This window comes from Hylobates moloch, unplaced genomic scaffold, assembly GCF_009828535.3.
Source record: "Hylobates moloch isolate HMO894 unplaced genomic scaffold, HMol_V3 SCAFFOLD_4, whole genome shotgun sequence".
NCBI classification, from domain to species: domain Eukaryota; kingdom Metazoa; phylum Chordata; class Mammalia; order Primates; family Hylobatidae; genus Hylobates; species Hylobates moloch.
The window spans coordinates 97,482,354-97,497,501 of NW_026652279.1; the positions used below are offsets into that span (position 1 = coordinate 97,482,354).

Below are 15,148 nucleotides of genomic sequence, written 5' to 3' on the forward strand. Positions count from 1 at the left end.
TCTTCCCCAGGAAGAGTATCTTGGGGGAGGGGATCGTGGGCAGAACAGGAGGCAATGAGGATGAACATCTGGCGCTAGTAGCAGCAGCAATGACGGATGTTGAAGAACGCAACATTGAACAAAAAACAACACGACTGTCCAGAGGTAGTTTGTGAACAGAGGAAAAATGGAACCAGAACTTTGGGGGTCAGGGAGGAGCAGGAGGGAGGTTGGGAGCGGGCAGGGTGAGCTCCTTGTTATTGGCGCCCCATCTAAGGAGGGGGAAAAGGCTAGTGGCAGAAGCAAAATAGCGTTAGGGGAGCAGCCCCAGCCCACTTCGGGTGGCAGCCACAGGGCTCATAGGCCTCACCTGGACAATAAGTGACTGCATTCCATCACTACAATATTACTCAGATCCCAGGCAGAGGGCAAGGGGGCTGCGGCCACAGTGAAGAGGGAATAGGGGACTCACCCCTCCTGCCTTCCTGTAGCCGAAGCGGGCTGTCCAACCTAGTGCAGGGACTAGGGAAGATGGGGAAGGATGAAAGGTGTAAGCCCCACGTGGTGACAAAGACAGTTTGGCTGGGGGAATCCTGGGGGCCAGCATCCCCTCCATCGGCCACACCTGCTGCTGCCAGGGCAGTGGGGTAGGGTATGCCAGATTGATATGGGGCTCTGGCCCCTTTTCAGGCCAGGGGAACCCTCCCAGCCCCCAATATGGGAAGCCAGAGGGAATAGTGAAGGAGCAGAGAGGGCACCCCCAAACCAAAAGCCCAGAGAGCAATGTCCCCACCACCAAGAGAGTGGGGATGCAGCAGGTCCACGGTGCGGCTAAGTGGGATGTTAGCCTGGTCCAGGAGGGCGTGTGTGTATGTGGGGGTGGACAGGGGGAGCTGGGAACTGAGGCCAGGGGAAAACTGCTCCCCACTCAGCCCACGGGTGCCATGCAGCGGCTGATGTGCTGTGTAGTGTGGTGGTGAGGGCACAGGTGGAAGATGGGGGTGGCGGCCACAGGCGGTGGTGACGGTGGGCCTGGGGAAGGGGTGGGGGCGGGAGCGGTGGGAGTGGAGCAAAGCTGTCCAGTCCCACACATGGGTCACTACTCCTCCCCCGAGGACTCCTGCGAGATGCCCTCCTCTTCCTCCTTCTCCAGTTTTGTGGGTCTGCCCCTTGGTTTCCTTCCTGGAGTTGTGGTGGTTTTCTGGGTCTTGGTAGCGCCCTTGTTTTTGCTTCCCTTTGGTCGCCCAGAGGTCTCTTAGGTGTTGGCACTTCTCTGGGCTCCTTCAGAGGCTGCTTGCGCGGCCTGCCCCAGCCCCGCTTCTCAGTGCCGTCTTTTCCCACTTGGAGGCCAAGGGCTGGCTGGACTTCGAGCTCAACTCGCTTATCTTCCCCTCTCTAAGGAGCAGGTGGAAGAGTGATGGCTGGGATGACCTTCTTGGCGCTGGGCCAGCACCAGAAATAGCCCTGGCTGGGAGTCCCAATTAGAGGACTCAGCTGGTTCTTAAGAGTATATTTTATGCCTTTCTGGTTTTCAGCTGGAAGTGTTAGTAATGAATATGAAAGCTTTTCCTGTGGTTTTCTCTTGCATTTAGAAGTTCACTCATGATTACATTTATTTACCTCTTTGTTAGAAATGCTTGTATTAAATAACATTATAGATCATCATCATATTGGCATTTTTATAAATTGATATAAATCCATATAAACACATTTGCAGAGTTTCTTTCCTAGTTTTTACTTCTGAAAATAAAGATTAAATTTACTTAGATTTTACCTTCCACTTTTAACTACTTATTTTAAGAACTTTATAAAATAGCTAAAATATAAAAATGTAAATAATACATTTACATAGGCAAAATAAACTTATTTCATCTCTATTATAGCAATATTTTGTTGTAAGATTATTTTCTCTTGATTGAAAAATCTGTAGGAAGGTAGATTTGGAAATTAAATCACATTTTATTTTAAAACAAAATAAAATACAGAAAAGAGCACCAAGTATAAATATACAATTCAATGGGTTATCACATTGTGAATGTCCACATATGTAACATCCATCCCAAAAAATAGAAATGTTCCAAGTATTTGGGGAAATCCACCCATGCTCCCTCCCAGACATGACTCCCCCTTTCTTACTCAAAAGGAACCACTATTTTGATTTCTAATGCTATGTGTCTTCCAGTTTTACCTGTGTTGGAACTTTAAATAAATAAAAATCCCATGATAGATAAATAGATGCAAGATAGAAGATTCGTGTCTGACTTCTTTTGCACAATACCGCTTATAAACTTCATTTATATTGTTGCTATGCATTACACTGAATAGTTGGAACACATTTTGTTTTACTGTTGATGGGCCTTTGATTTGTTTTCAGTTTCTGGCTAAGTAAACAATCTTGCAAATGTGTTTTGGTATACCTGCACAGCCTTTCTGTTGTGTGTATACCTAGGAGTGTAATTGTTGGCTCAGACTGGATAATGTTGGTTTCAGGATTCCAGTACCAGTTGTTTTACTAACAATACGGTTACTGAAAACAGGTTGTCTTAGTCCATTTGGGCTGCTATAACAAAACACCATAGACCTGGTGGCTGATAAGCAACTGAAATTTATTTTTCACAGTTCTGGAGGCTGGAAGTCAGAGATCGGCGTGTCAGCATGACAAGGCTCTGGTGAGGGTCCCCTTCCTGGTTTGCCGATGGCTGTCTTCTCCCTGAAAAGATTTTCAGGGCAGAGAGCAGCGAGAGGGAAGCCAGCTGTCTCGTGTCCTGGCACCAATCCCATTCATGACGGCTCCATTTTGGAAGGACACTAACATTCAGCCTATAGCACATGTTAAAATTCCTTGGCAGTTTATTCATTAAATTTTGTTTACTAATTATGTAAATCAATTTTATGATTCCCATGTCAAATTTATAACTCAAGGCACGAACAGAAAAGTCTAGCTTCCGCCCATGTCACTTTCACTGTGTTCCTTCCTTCCTCTGAAGCATCACACTCTAAAGGTAGCTCCCACAAGTGCTTCCACTCTATGTATTCAGTCAACAAATTAGCATGATGGAGGTCAGAAATTGGTTTCTATTTCTAAAATGGGTTTTAGGAATGGTGTTTACTGCTGAAATTCATGGTGTTCAAAGTATATGGATTGGCTAGATACATTTTAAAGATATTTGCATAATTGTGTGAATACACTAGAAAAATACTGAGAGCCAAGTAGCCTTGGAGTGGAGCTGTGAATTGGATCTGTAAGTGGTCCAATGTTCAGCCACTGATTTGGAGCATTACTGGCATCCGAATGTGAAAGTTTGGTTAACAGAGTTCCACAATTAGGATATTGTTACATTTAGCCTTAGGTGAATGTTTTGGGGAAGGTACTGTGGACCTCATACAATTTGCAGAACTGAATATAAGACTATTTTGTGCCCATTTTGTAATCAGTCTGTATGTGTGTGTGGGCAGATTTTCATCTGAGACTAGCCTTTTTTTTTTTTTTTTTTTTTTCTGAGACGGGGTCTTGCTCTTGTTGCCCAGGCTGGAGTGCAATGGCATGATCTTGGCTCACTGCAGCCTCCGTCTCCTGGGTTGAAGCGATTCCCCTGCCTCAGCCTTCTGAGTAGCTGGGATTACAGGCGCCCACCACCACACCTGGCTAATTTTTTTGCATTTAGTAGTGATGGAGTTTCACTATGTTGGTCAGGGTGGTCTTGAACTCCTGACCTCAGGTGATCCGCCTGCCTTGGCCTCCCAAAGTGCTGGGATTACAGGCGTGAGCCACTGCGCCAGGCCGAGACTAGCTTTTAAGTGAAGCCTCTGACACTCACTTGCCTTGTTGTTGGCTACCAATAGTTACCAAAAAGAAATCTTGCTGCTACCACTGCCTGGAATGCCTTCATGAACCCCTTTATCTGGGAAATTCCTACACATCATTCAAACCACTCAATAAATATAGTGTAAATGGAGACTTGTAAAAATCACAAAAAGAACACTAATCAATTATTTTAATGAAAAGTATGGTGTTAATGTCATTGAATTTTTTTGTTTTGTTTTGTTTTGATATGGAGTCTCACTCTGTTGCCCAGGCTGGAGCACAGTGGTGCGATCTCAGCTCACTGCAAGCCCCACCTCCCAGGTTCACACCATTCTCCGGCCTCAGCCTCCCCAGTAGCTGGGACTACAGGCACCTGCCACCACACCCAGATACGTTTTTTGTATTTTCAGTAGAGACGGAGTTTCACTGTTTTAGCCAAGATGGTCTGGATCTCCTGACCTCGGGATCTGCCAGTCTTGGCCTCCCAAAGTTTTGGGATTGCAGGTGTGAGCCACCCCACCTGGCCATCATTGAATGTTTTAATAGTAAAATATGCATCTGAAATCCCTAGGCACAGATCATCTAATCTAATCATCTAATCTAAGGTAATCTAATCTAATCCTAGTCAGCTTTAAGGAAATGTTAGCAAAACATATAATTAATTGATGTTTATAAAATCTTATTCCTGAAAATTCTACTTACCAGGAAACATCTTATAATAGTGGGCTTTTTAAAGATAAAAATATAGAAATATTACATGAGTCACATTTTTATTGGTCCTCAGCAAAATTCATTTCATGAAATTGTATTGTTTTTCAGATCACTCTTTCCCCAGAGGTTAAGATCAAACATCATCAGGCTGTGTCTGTGACATTCTGAGATACAACTGGAGGGAAGAGTGGGGCTATGTGCTGGGTTTTGGTAGAATTATTGCTAGATAAGAAATTAATTTGCTGCCCAATCAGTCCTCCTGAAAGCTGATTGACAGGAGCAGACAAATTACCCACAGAAGCAGGGAAGAGGATATTCTGAACAGGGATGCTACCCATGTAGAAGAGGTGGAAAAGGTGTGGGGAGAAAGGATGGCCTGGGTCGAATGATTGAGGGAGCCAATTGAGGAACTTCTGATTCTAAATTTGGATTTTAGTTTCAAATTGAGGGCTTTTAGTTTAATAACCAGAACTCAGTGTCAACAAACAGAGTCTAAAACTAGAAGAGCATTGAAATCAACCTCAAGCATCCCCTCTCCTTCTACTTTCCTATATTATTCTTTGGTGGTAGGACTTGAATTCAAGCTTTCAAGTTATTTTTCTATAAATTTTTCCACCTCAAACTGAATTTCCCCATTTGAAAATCTAGTTAGAAGATCTCAATTTCCAACTTTTGGACAAACTGTTAACTTACGTAAAAGCACTTTTTCTTTTAATATTGCAATCCTTAATTATAAGTGTTAGAGCTAATCATTTACTTATAATCTATAAAATTAGTCCAGGTTTTGAATCAAATTGAATTCTTATTGCAATTGCCATCTTAGTCTTTCACAGCTTAATTAAGCAGATTTTAATATAATATATTTTAGTCTATCGTTTCTAAAAATTAACTTTCATGATGTGTTAAGAATCAAATAATTACTGTCAAGTTGCTGCAAAATGAATTATTACCATTTTAATGTAACTACACAAAACAGCAAAAGTTATTGAGTTTTAAAGTGCTTCTTAAAAATTTTAGTTATGAAATCCATCAGTGCTGACATCTTAATTTTGTTCTACTCCTCAACTGATGCATTTATTTTTATGTAATTATGAGCCGTCAAAGGTCCCTTCCATAACAGCAGATTTTATTCGCTTCACTGAACTTAATGAAATCCATGCGCATGAGTGAATTTCACAGATATATTTAAATTTGACACCAGAAGTCCCTATTTCTAATGGTGTTTAATATTTCAAAACATGAAGTTTCTTTTAGAAGCAAATCATAGAATCATAAAAAAACACAGTTTAAAAGATACTAAAGATGATATTTACCAGATTTTGATAACTGCAGTCTGGACCCTAAAGAAAATATTTAGCTCATTCAATGGTTTCCAAAAGCAGCCACTCACATCAAACATTCTGTGAGTTTTAGAACCATTTCAAGATTTGGGGGCTCTGAGGAAGGGAGAACTTCAGGAAGCACTGCCCTTCTGCCACCTCTCTGGCACCATATGCTCTATCTCCTTTTTCCCTCTCGGTCTTCCCCTCTCCCAAATTTCTCTCTACTTAGAGTTTCAAATACTTCTTCCTCTCTTGCGTAGAATGGCTTCCTCTTTCTCCAGAAACTTTAGCTCCAGCCAGCATCCAGGCTCTGAGCCAGGAAGGAACATAACTTCCACCCTAGAACTTTCCTCTACAAACACATTAAGCTACTCCTCTGAGCAAAAGCCTTCATCTTAGCATGATCCGTCTTACTGATGACTTTAGAAAGTTATGGTAATACTCGTTCCTTTTATAATGATAATAGACTTTTATCTCATCTTTACGTTTTCTCTTAACTATACAGATTAAGCAGTGAAAACCTTAACAGAAGTATGGCTTTGTAGATTAATACTTATTATATGCTGGAAAATAACCCTACTCCTTCTCCTTCCTTTAAACAATCATCTTGTATTGACAACTCAAGGTAAGTGTATGGGCTTTATTTTTGCCACTTGTGCATAGGCTATACTTCCTAAAGGAAGGAGAATGAGTAGTGTTTTTTTTAAGACAATGCTTTGTTAGGCAAAACCACATACTATGAAAAGGCTTTGAAATGCAACAGGAGGAGATGTGAAGACACAAAGAACAAGTGTGTAGTGACACATGGCTATCAGAACACACTAAAGAATCCACACTGCTTCCCCTCTTCACCTAGAAAAGGAAGACCCTAAGCCACCTCTTCCTCAGCAGGAGGAGGTATTTATTCTTACTAAATATAAGATAGTTATCATACCTATAATTTCTATCCTATTTAGAGTTTATTTCATATCTAATAAGAACTTTGAATTGTGGTAAGTATTTAATGTTTCTGGTCACTTCTTTTGAGTTTGAGCAAAGTACAGGGCAAAGAATGTATTGAACTCTGACGAAAAAGCCTAGCTTTTTTTCAGCCTAGCTCTGCCACCAAAATGTTGAGTCCTGAATCTCTCTGAACTATGGTTCCCAATAAGAGAACTGAACCTAGAATAAGGTTCTAAAGACTCGACTTCAGTAGTCTTTGAGATTCTTAAACTTATAAAGAAAATTTTGTGAAAGTCTGCATTATCTGGACAGGGTCTGTAACCTTCATAAGATTCTTTAAAAAATTCCTTTATTTTAAAGTAACTTCATATCCACTGTGTCCGATTCTCTTTCAGATATCTTTGCATTATAACAGTCACTTCTGAAAAGTGTATTAAAGGCTTTGAAGCCTCTAAACTCTGCTGGAAATTTAGGAGGTCATATGGCTCAGCACACTAGAACATATAGACACTAAAAAATATTTTATGAATGTATACAAAATGTTATTAAATATACTGAGAATCTGGCAGTAAATATGGTAGGAGACAAATAGCTGTCAGTTATTATTTCAGTCTTTGTGTATAAGAATCACTTTTATATACATATAAATTCATAACATGAAATAACTTGAATTAGAAGTCACAAAGTTTCTTGGTTATGGGGTTTTAAGCTACGACTTTCTGCAGTATAAAACATGTATACTCAGTTAACCTAAAACTTCTTTTTTTTTTTTTTGGAGACAGAGTCTTGCTCTGTCACCCAGGCTGGAGTGCAGTGGCACGATCTTGGCTCACTGCAAGCTCTGCCTCCTGGGTTCACGCCATTCTCCTGCCTCAGCCTCCCGAGTGGCTGAGACTACAGGCGCCTGCCACCACGCCCAGCTAATTTTTGTATTTTTAGTAGAGACGGGGTTTCACCATGTTGGTCAGGCTGGTCTTGAACTCCTGACCTTGTTATCTGCCTGCCTCGGCCTCCCAAAGTGCTGGGATTACAGGCATGAGCCACCACACCTGGCCCAATTCAGCAAACCTAAAATTTCTTCACCATGAATTGTCATGAATAGTTTTCAAAACTAACATAATTTCATATTGAAACTATAAAGTTTTATTACCTTTAATGATGAAATACACTCTGAACTTTTTCAAATTCTTATGTTATAAAGTTTTACTCAGTGCTCTTTTGTTGTTTTTGGAAAAAAAATTTAAAATGCTTTAAAATAATCCGTAACAATAATTATATTTTTTAGGTGGGAAAAAATAGGTGTAATACAGTTTTACTGTTCACTTTATTGGCTTCAATTTGAGTGATTTAAAGCAAATTGCTCAGGCATGTGGCTCACACCTGTAATCCCGGCACTTTAGGAGGCTGAGGCAGGAGGATCACTTGAGGCCAGGAGTTTCAGACCAGCCTGGGCAATAAAGTGAGACTCCTATCTCTATTGAAACAAAAACAAAACAAAACAAAACAAAAAGTCTACTTCACATACTTTGAAAGCATTTTAACCTTGATTTTATATTTATTGTCAATTAAATACAATTAAGCAGATAGTCAAGTGGTACCTACTGCTACATGTTGTAAGAATGTGCTGGCCAGAAGACAAAAAACAAAAACATTCTATGTGGGAAATTTCTCAAAGCTGAGTTTAACCACTCACTTTAGAGAATAAGCAAATGAAAGGTAGTGTCAAATTTCCAATGAGTTTTTAAAAGAATATAGTTAGGATTTCATACACAGAGAAAAAAAGTAAAGTGAGAAGCATGTTGAATCTAATTAGACTGAGTTACTGAATATGTTAGTGAAACACCAGGGGTTGGGTCTAGGTCCTGTTGCTCAAAGCACAGAAAGCCAGTGACAGAGGTGACGAGTACTGCCAAGGAAGAAGTCTTTCATCGGTTGCTGCAGCCAAGGAGATGGGAGCTCAGTCTCTAATCCATCTCTCTGACTAAAATTAGGGGTTTGTACAGCAGCGAAAAAATGTAGCAGTGTGTAGGAAAACCAGAACTAGGGAGGGGCAAGAAAGCAAACATGGTGAATGAGGGGCCTAGACTCTTATTGTCTGGATGTGATGATCTGGTGAGTTTCAGTTCTTTGATACTTTTTGTGAGAGGCCTAAATTTAATTTGCTGAGAAAGGAACTCAGAGAAAACAAATATAAGTTTCAAGCTTTAAAACCAGAAGGATCAATTTATATGCTTATCAAAAGGACTATATATGGTACTATTGGGTCGGTTTCAAATATGTTAGATTTGGAATGTATGGTGAATTAGAGGTAATTTTGTGCTGTTCCCTGGGACATGGGCATGAAACATTTATAGTATTATTCAACTTGGTCTTGTTAAGTAAGCTAAAACGATTTGTACAGGTGACGCTTCAGACTTAACTTTTCCTTTAATACAAATAAAGTTGTGGTGCTAGCAGCAGTGAACTCACCATCCTGGCAGGTGTCCTCACAATTACATCCAGGGCTGACAACATCCTTCTGGAGGCAGCTCACTCCAACTCTGGGCTATTCTGCTTTTGGGGGGAATCAGGGCTGGCTCTACTGCCTTCTTTTTCACTTTGCCCATTACACTCAATAAACTGGGTTTGCTTTACATTGTAAAGTGCCTGCTGTGGAATTCTCAATGTAATTGGTTCATGAGGTTAGGTTAGGAAGGCTGAAAATAGAAAAATTTTAATTTGTTTTCTTACTTTAGAAGTTAGCAGAAACATGGCTACTACTCTCAATTTGCATTTGCTCAGCAGGCTGGAGGTGGGCCCAGTTATAAACAAGTAAATATAATACACTAGTGAGTTTAAGAATCTTGGTAGACTGCAGAAAGAAATGACTAAGAAATAATATTATTGGCCAGGCACAGTGGCTCATGCCTGTAATCCTAGCACTTTGGGAGGCCAAGGCGTGCGGATCACGAGATCAGGAGATCGACACCATCCTGGCTAAAACAGTGAAACCCCGTCTCTACTAAAAATACAAAAAATTAGCCGGGCATGGTGGCGGGCGCCTGTAGTCCCAGCTACTCGGGAGGCTGAGGCAGGAGAATGGCGTGAACCCAGGAGGCAAGATCGCGCCACTGAACTCCAGCCTGGGCGACAGAGTGAGACTCCGTCTCAAAAAAAAAAAAAAAAAGAAATAATGTTATAATAGAGATTTGCCTTTTGAAATAGATCTTGGAGAATGAATTGAAAATGACCAGGAAGGGGAGAAAAAAATGATTATCAGGTCAAAATTGGATTAGAAGGCCTACCTGAAATTAGTAAACTGTTAAATTCCTTAGCACTTTCTATTCAAATCCCTATCCCATGGACCCAGTGGTGGTCGTAATTTTGCATGCAAGATTAGAAACAGAAGTGTAGGCCGGGCGCTGGTGGCTCACGCCTGTAATCCCAACACTTTGGGAGGCCGAGGCGGGTGGATCACGAGGTCAGGATCCTGGCTAACATGGCGAAACTCCGTCTCTACTAAAAATACAAAAAATAAGCCGGGAGTGGTAGCGGGCACCTGTAGTCCCAGCTACTCGGGAGGCTGAGGCAGGAGAATGGCCTGAATCCAGGAGGCGCAGCTTGCAGTGAGCCGAGATCGCACCACTGCACTCCAGCCTGGGCGACAGAGCGAGACTCCATCTCAAAAAAAAAAAAAAAGAAAAGAAAAAGAAACAGAAGTGTAAGAAAGTTTGTTTTTGTTTGTTTGTTTTCATGTGGTGGTGCCTTCTGCACAGGCTAAACAATAAAGTAACATTTGGATTTAGGAGCCATGTTGTTACTGATTCTATTTTCTTTGCCTTTTTTTTTTCTTTATCGACTTGATTTGAAAAGTTAGCTCACGAGTTTTCAATTTTTGCATCTTAAATTTTTTTATTTAAGTTGATTATATTTTACTACCATTGCCTAGGATTTGATATATTGAGTTTATTAACTTTTTTTAATCCATTCAAATCATAATATTTTTTCCATTCAAATCATAATATTTTCTTGAACTTATTGGTTTTTGGAAGTATATTATTAATTGTTTGAACAAGAATTAAAATTTCCTAAATCCATATTTTTATGATGTTTTTGGTTATTGGAACTTTAATTTTATTACTTTTGGGTTAGGTACTGAGGTCTGCATAAGTGCTCAATATTTGTGGGGAATTATTTTGTGGCTAGTTCTTAGTCAATCTTTGTGACTTTTATGTTTCCTTAGAAATTGTGGTTTCAGGGCTGTCTACATAAGACTATCATGTTAAAAATATAATCGTATCATTCAAATCTATATCCTTAGTAATATTCATTTTTGCTTGTTAAGTCCATTTTCACTGAAGAATTACATATGTTCAGTTTTTTTTTTCTTTATCTTTTATTGATAGGTTTTGGTAGGGTCAGGATTGCTGTATCTTTTTGGTAAAATTTTCCTCTGTTATAAATCTCCTTATAGCTAACAATATTTTCGTCTCAAATTTTATGTTATTTGAAATTAACATTGATACAATGGTTTTGTTGGTGTTGGTATTCGCTTGTTGAATATTTTCAACTTTTGTTGCCCCCTTATCTTTCTCTTTCACAATATTTCAGGTCATCTTTGTAAACATCAACAGATTAAAAATAAATAAATAAATAAATAAATAAACCCCTGCTGGGCACGGTGGCTCACACCAGTAATCCCAGCACTTTGGGAGGCCGAGGCAGGTGGATCACGAGGTCAGGAGATCAAGACCATCCTGGCTAAAACGGTGAAACCCCGTCTCTACTAAAAATACAAAAAATTAGCCGGGTGCCTGTAGTCCCAGCTACTTGGGAGGATGAGGCAGGAGAATGGCGTGAACCCGGGAGGCAGAGCTTGCAGTGAGCTGAGATCTTGACACTGCACTCCAGCCTGGGTGATCTTCAGAAAGAAAACCAAAAACCCGACTTTTACTGAAAAATTGAATCTATCTCTATACACTGATTATTAATACACTTAAATTTATTTTCACTATTTTGTGTTTTCCACTTACACTGATTTATGTTGGAATAATTGTGTTTCCTTCGTGTATAACATGTCTGTTTCCATTATTTTAGCACTTACTTTCCAATTTTCAAAATGTTTATTGAATGCAGTCTAAATCTAATCAAAATATCTACCCTTCTTTCGCAAAAAACAAGAACTCTAAAGTATTTTAGGTCACAATCACTCCTGCCAGTACCATTTTCTCAGTTATTCTATATTCACTTTAAAAAATACCCTGTAGGTGTTGTTATTGATAGTCAGTGATTATTTAAACTCATAAACAGATCAATCAGTTGCTTTGCATTCCAAGCCTTTCTTTTGGGTTCCATTCACTTCTTGTTGAAGAACAGCCTTTGGTATTTCTTTCTGGGAAGTTCTATGAATGGTAAATTCTCTTTGTATTTGATTTATCTGAAAATGTCTTCACTTGGTTTCACAACTGGATAATTATTACCTGAGTTTAATGATGCTGAGTTGGCTCTTGTCTTCCCTAAGCATTTTGAAAATTATTTTCCTCCTTTTTGACATCTACTATTAATGAGGAGTATAATTACAAGTCATAATTTATTTGTAGATAATCTACACATAAATAATCTGTGTTTCCTTACAGCATTTTGAACTTTGTTTTTGTCTTTAGCGTTGTGCGTTTTGTGACGTTATATTTAACGGTGGAGATTGTATTTATTTTATTGCTTGGAACTCATCATGTTCATCTTGCACCAAATTGGGAGCTGGACTTGGACCCCTGCAAAAAACTAGATGCCTCAGAGGGTTACACCAGCTGTAAAAAAGGGACTCAAAAACATAATATAAATGTATACTAATTCTCCCAGGAAATGCTCATTTCAGCATTATTATCCTTCATTTTGAATAAGATTAGTTTCAGCAAGGTCAGTGACCTTGCCTTAAGTCACACAGTTAATGCGTGGCTAGGTCCAGCTTTGTTTCATATCAAAGCTTGTGATCTTCCTTTTCTGCATTGATTCCCTGTGCATTATATAGTTCTCTGTGTCTACATTTCCCCCTAGGGGAAATTTCCCCAACAAAAGAAAGACCAATCTCAGGAAGATAATTTTTCCAGTAAAAGTGAAGGCTTGTTATACATCAATTGCTTTGAAATAGGGAGTGAGTAGGGGATAGCTTGGCCTTCAATGTACAGTTCTATGAGTTTTGACATTTGGATAATATTCAAATCCCTGTTCAAATGTGGACTATTACCACCACCCCCAGAAAACTCCCTTGTGTGCCTACCCCTCATAGGCAACAACTGTTCTGAGTTTTTCTATTAAGGATTAGTTTTCTTATTTTAGCAGTTTATATAAATGGGATCCATACAGTGTCCGTTGTTTTGACTAAGCCTTCTGTCACTCAGCATAAGGCATTTGAGATTCCTTCATGCTGTTTGTATATTGGAAGCTTGTCCTTTTTTATTGAATAATATTTCATTGAATTAATATAACACGATTCTGGGAGAATTGCTAAGCCATGCGATGTGTGTTTAATTTTATAAGAAACTATCCTATATTTTTTTCCAGAGAGTTTTACTATTTTACATTCCTGCTTACAATGCATGAGAGTTCTGATTCTTCTCATCTTCACCAATATTTAGTGTTGTCAGTCTTTTTAAATTTTAGGCAGTCTAATGGGTAGTTAGCTATATCTCATTATAGTTTCATTTGCATTTCTCTGACGACTAATGATGCTCAGCAATTTTTCATATGTTTATTGGTCATTTATATATGATGCTTTATGAAGTATCTATTCAAGTCTTTTCCACATTTTTTAGGCTATTTGTCTTTTTATTACTGAATTGAAGAAACTCTTTATAAAGCTCATCTTTGTCAGATAAACGAATATTTTCTCCCAATCTGTAGCTTTCTTATTCAAGTTTTTAAGGTTTCTATTTTGAGCAGATTTTTTTTTCATTTTGAGAATGTATTTTATGGTTTTAAATTTTGGTCTTCTACTAAAGAATGCTTTGCCTGCCCCTATGTCATGAAAACACCCTATTATGTTTTGTTTTAGAAGCTATACTGTTTTAGCTTTATTTTTCAGTCTATAGTCCATTTTGAGTTTGTTTCTGTTTGGTTTGAGGTAGGTGTCATGGCTCATTTTTTTCTCCATATGGACATTCAGTTTTTCCAGCTCTGCTTGTTGTAAAGATTTTCTTCTCCCTATTGCATTGCTTGGGTGACTTTCTTAGAAATCAAAAGTCAGTAGAGACATGGGTTTATTTCTGGGCTCTCTTTTCTGTTCCATTGATCTACTTGTCAATCCTCTGCCAGTATCATATAATATATTGATTACTACAGCTTTGTTATAAGTCTTGGAACCAAATAGTACAAGTCTGCCCACTTCATTTTTCTTTTTAAAGATTGCTTTGAATATACTAGATTTCTGCATTCTATATGGTTTTATATTAATTTTAGAATCAGTTTGTGAATTTCTCAACAAAAATGAAAAATGCCAGGCAAGATTCTTATTTGGATTGCATACAATATAATTAATATTTAAAATTCATTACAATAGCAATAAAGGCACCAATAAGTGGAACTTGACAAACTGATTGTACTTCAAATGTAAAGAACGATGGAAAACCAAGACAAACTGAAGAAGAAATGAGGTTCATCAAATCAAACATTAACACTTGTTTTAACAATAGTATTGTGTTATAGCTAGGGAGGCCATAAATAGATCTAAAAGTATATGAAGATATATGATAGAAGAACATAACACAGCAGTGAAGAACTCTAGACTCTTCAACAGATTGTGCTGAGGCAGTTGACTTGCTACATGAAAACAAGTTAAAATAGATTCTTTTCTTACCTCAAATTCTGTACTAAAATAATACCAAACGGTCTGTGATCCAAATGTAGATACAAAAATTTAAAGTATTTTGAGGAAAACAGCCGAATAAGCTTGATGACTTTGTGATAGCAAAGATTCTCTTAAATGAGACATAAAATTACAATTCATAGAAGACAATGGCAATGAATTTGACTACATTTACCATGAACATTTCTATGAGTCAAGAGATACCATAAAATGTAAATAATGCTATGCGTTATTGTAATTAATACATAAATTACAAATAATTATTATCTGGAAGATGTGGATGATGCCTCTAAAATTAGCCAAAATAACTACAAAAAGGCAAACAGTACAACTGACAAATGGACACAATAGATTGTGGTAGGTTGTCTCCAAGGGTGGCCACCATCAATTCCTGCCTTCCTTCTTCATGTGCCTGCTGCTCCACTCACTGAGATATGGGCCCTATTTTTTCCCCTTGAACCTAGGCTGGCTTTTTCCATTGCCTTAACCAATAAAATACACCATCAGAAATGATAGCAAATAAGAAATTGGCAGAAAAGGAAATAAAAA

General features: G+C 38.6%; 1 pseudogene; it reads right to left on the reverse strand.

Annotated features, from left to right (window-relative positions):
• Nucleotides 1-822: 822 nt before the first annotated feature.
• Nucleotides 823-15,148, reverse strand: part of LOC116467457 (uncharacterized) — a 42,032-nt pseudogene continuing 27,706 nt past the window's right edge.